Below are 4,176 nucleotides of genomic sequence, written 5' to 3' on the forward strand. Positions count from 1 at the left end.
AGCATCGATTACAGCTTCAAGGCGTCTTGGGAAAGAAGCTACAAGTTTGGCATACTCGTTTCTGGACATTTTTGCCAATTCCTCTTGGCAAATCCTTGCAAGCTCTGTCTGGTTGGATGGGGAGCGTCGGTACACAGCTGTTTTCAGCTCTTTCTACAGATATTCAATTGGATTCAGGTCTGGGCTCTGGCTGGGCCACTCAAGGACATGCACAGATTTTCTCCGAAGCCACTCCTTTATCGTCTTGGCTGTGTGCTTCGGGTCTTTGTCATGTTGAAAGGTAAACCTTTGCCCCAGTCTGAGGTCCAGAGCGCTCTGGAGCAGGTTTTCTTCAAGGATCTCGGTGTACCTTGCTGCATTCATCTTTCCCTCCATCAGGACTAGACGCCCCATTCCCGCAAAACATCCCCACATCATAATGCTGCCACCGCCATGCTTCACTGTAGGGGTGGTATAAGCCAGGTGATGATGCTGCCACCGCCATGCTTCACTGTAGGGGTGGTATAAGCCAGGAGATGATGCTGCCACCGCCATGCTTCACTGTAGGGGTGGTATAAGCCAGGTGATGAGCGGTGCCTGGTTTCCTGCTGACGTGACGCTTGGTATTCAGGCCAAAACAAATTTTGGTTTCATCAGACCAGAGAAACTTGTTTCTCATGGTTTGAGAGTCCCCTAAGTGCCTTTTGGCAAACTCCAAGCGCTCTTTGATGTGCCTTTTACACAGAAGGGGCTTCTGTCTGGCCACTCTACCATAAAGGCCTGGTGGCGTGCTGCCTGGATGGTTGATCTTTTGAAAGGTTATCCTATCTCCACAAGGAAACGCTGGAGCTCTGTCAGAGTGACCCTCGGGTTCCTGCTCACCTCCCTTGCCAAGGCCCGTCTTCCCCGATTGCTCAGTTTGGCCGGCTGCCCAGGTCAAGGAAGATTCTTGGTGGCTCCAAACTTCTTCCATTTACGAATGATGGTGGCCACTGTGCTCTTTGGGACCTGTAAAGCTGCAGAGATTTTTTCCGTACCCTTCTCCAGATCTATGTCTTGACACAATCCTGTTTCTGAGGTCTGCAGATAATTCCTTTGACCCCATGGCTTGGAGTTTTTTTGTTTGTTGGCAATCCCCAATCATGTCCAATCAACTGAATTTATCAAAGGTGGATTCCAATTAAGTAGTAGAAACATCTCAAGCAGTATCAGTGGAAAACAAATGCACCTCAGCTCACTTTTGGGTGTCATATCAAAGGGTGTGCACACTTGTGTGCATATGATATTTTACATTTGGATTTTTAATAAAATAGCACAAATGTCTAAAAACCTGTTTTCACTTCGTCAGTATGGGCTATTTTGTGTCGAATTGTGAAGAATCAGACAAAGATTGCGGTCTTGCCAGGCAAAGCATTCACCACCATGCACCTAGAAGAGGAAAAATATAAAAAGTTAGAAAACAGGATTCAATCAGAGTATTATGCATTCAGTCAAAACGTACAGACATTTTCAGGCTGATATGATTACAGGTACACTCAATAAACCACCCTGTTCTATCAACTAGGAATCAACACCCCAGTAAAACACTACCAGCTGATTAATAGCCATTTGTATAGCCATATTATATCTGACAGAGTTTAAACACTGCATAAATTATCTTTTTGTGGCATATGTACGGAACCATCGCACAGGGAACCCGATTTCTTGACAGGCCCTGTCGGCAGGCACCAAGTTCACTCTGCGTGGCGTCATAGGCTGCGGTACACTGCTCAGTACCGCAGCCAAGCATGCCAACCACACATGTATGGACACACGGGGATCGAACTACATAGGGTACAACCCCTCTTGGGTTCTAGACGTCCTCTTTAACCATTGCACTATGTCACATTCTTGGTAGAACGAGAGATCAGATCAATTAACATCTCGCTCAATCAGCGATTAACAGCGGTTCTCCAACCCATTAGGCTGGATCACATGCCGCTAATGGTCGCTGCCAGGCATCATCTACCTCACACATGAAAACATAACAGTGTGTGTAAATGGTCCTGCATGCTTACCTAGATTAATATTAATTTAAATACGACTTAGCTTCAGTCAGTCTTATTCAATAGTGTAAATTTCACTCCTGAAACACTCTTCGCAACAAGATACACAGGTCGGTCCTTTGAAACGGGCAGTTATTGCCTGACCACGTATTAGCTCTCCTATCCATAGATTAGTCACACCGTGACAACTTTATTTGTAAATTATCAAAACATAGTAAAAATCAAAACATTATACCGTACACAGCCTGAAAACGAACGAAAATACAAATGGCGCTTAGCGCTAGCATAAACACACTTTCATTCACATGTTCATTCACAATTTCATTCTTTAAGTAAAACCAAATACCTCGTTGGCTGCTTGTCATGAAAAGACGTTCATGAGTCCAAAAGATTCTTCCAAAAGTCTCTTTGACTGTTTGCTTTGGCTTCACATGTCTAGCCTTGAATGGAAATTAACAGAACCTCGTGAGACATCTGCGCATCCGTATCCGTCCAGATACCAAAAAAATGAGGTTTGTCACTTCCGCTAAATGGAGCAGCGCATTCTCGCGAGGTGCGTTATTTCGCGCCTCATTGTATTTGAACTGTAACTAATTAATTACTGCTATGAATTTATGTATGTAATACATTCATTTACTCCATGAAATTATGGAAATTCATTATCAATTAATCATCACTTATGCATCAGAAAATAGAACATTTATGCAACAGCGCTTACATTAACGAAACTTTTTTTTTTCATCATGTCTTGATTTTTATGAATGGAAAAAACTATGCATAAATTCAGAATATTTATCGGGGTACACAAACAAAAACGTATCCAATGTATTATGCCTCTAATTTCTGCATGTAAATGCATTTTTCAATGAACATTTTTAATAACTGAAAAGATGAGTTTTCCAAAAACATTATATTAAAAAATATATATATAAATATAGCCATAAATGTCGGAGTAATGTGTTGAGCTGCAAAGATTAGCAACCCACATCACATCGACGTATACCATCATTTAACCAAGATATCTGAAATAGAACCATAATTTCAGTTTAAGGACACACACTTCCATCTAACTGTGGGCACTCGGGGAGCATCTAAAACAGGCTTGAGCTTCAGCTGGAGGTTCTAAATCAGTGTGTCTGTACACTGGATGGCTGGTTCATTATCCTTCATTATCTTTGATGTCGATTCAAGAAGGACACTTTTATTTGGCTACTCTTTTTCTCTTTTCTGTAAATGTCTTGCTCTGTTTATTTTCAGTCTGCCTGTCTTTTTTTGACTAGCTTTTTTAAGGTCCTCATCGCAGCGGGCTGTAGCCTGACCCACAGGAAGATGGAAGTCTGTATCTTTAAGGTCCTCATCCCAGCGGGCTGTAGCCTGGCCCTGGTCCTCATCCCAGCGGGCTGTAGCCTGACCCTGGTCCTCATCCCAGCGGGCTGTAGCCTGTGCCCCCCGCTCCATGCTGCTGGGGCAGTATGTTAAGGTCTTGTTGATAAGATCAAAGCCTTGATTTGAGAGAAGTGCTCCAAAGCGCCTCCGCAGGATGTTGTAGGGGTGCTCTGTGAAGGTCGTTTGCTTTCCTGCTGGAAGGTCACTGTAACCAGGCCTGATCTTCTCACTAGGGGAGCCCAAATCCTTAAGATTTCTCTTGGTCTGGTCAATTTCAGACTTCCCTGGAAAGAGAGGTTTCTGAGTAAATAGCTCACAAAAAATGCAGCAAACAGACCACATAGAGAGAGTTTAAGAGTTAAACAGAGTTTAACACAGACGCATTGTGAAAGACCATATTATAATTGTCAGGTGAACCACCATTCATATAATATGCTACAACAGGACCTATACACATTGGCCAGAAGGGGGAGACATTTGCTATGGTGAGCCATGCGGTCCGGAAGACAGATGTAAATATTTCGTGACGTAAGAGACTATCTCCGGACTGTCCACCACCAAGATCCACCCATCCATGATACCACACAGTACACAACCTTGGTGAATAGATTTTTTTTGTCCAGCTGTTGTTGCTCCGTGACAGGTTTGTGACATTTCTGCATTTAAGGCATAAATTTACCTTTCCTTACAATGTCGGAAGTAGCTTATATATTTTTAGCTCATCGTTTGGGTGGGAGCTCCACAGCAATCTGACTATTCTAAGTTG

General features: G+C 43.2%; 1 protein-coding gene and 1 non-coding gene across 2 annotated transcripts in view; one reads left to right on the plus strand and one right to left on the minus strand.

Annotated features, from left to right (window-relative positions):
- Positions 1 to 1,648: 1,648 nt before the first annotated feature.
- Positions 1,649 to 1,777, minus strand: LOC116220087. The gene has a single exon (XR_004163463.1).
- Positions 1,778 to 3,867: 2,090 nt separating this feature from the next.
- LOC122131094 (dual specificity mitogen-activated protein kinase kinase 1-like) overlaps positions 3,868 to 4,176 on the plus strand; it is a gene marked incomplete at its 3' end in the record, with an annotated part of 15,345 nt that continues 15,036 nt past the window's right edge. Inside the window, exon 1 of the mRNA XM_042706002.1 lies at positions 3,868 to 4,053. The remainder of the gene's footprint in view (positions 4,054 to 4,176) is intronic.

The sequence above is a fragment of the Clupea harengus genome, unplaced genomic scaffold, assembly GCF_900700415.2.
Source record: "Clupea harengus unplaced genomic scaffold, Ch_v2.0.2, whole genome shotgun sequence".
Lineage (NCBI taxonomy): Eukaryota > Metazoa > Chordata > Actinopteri > Clupeiformes > Clupeidae > Clupea > Clupea harengus.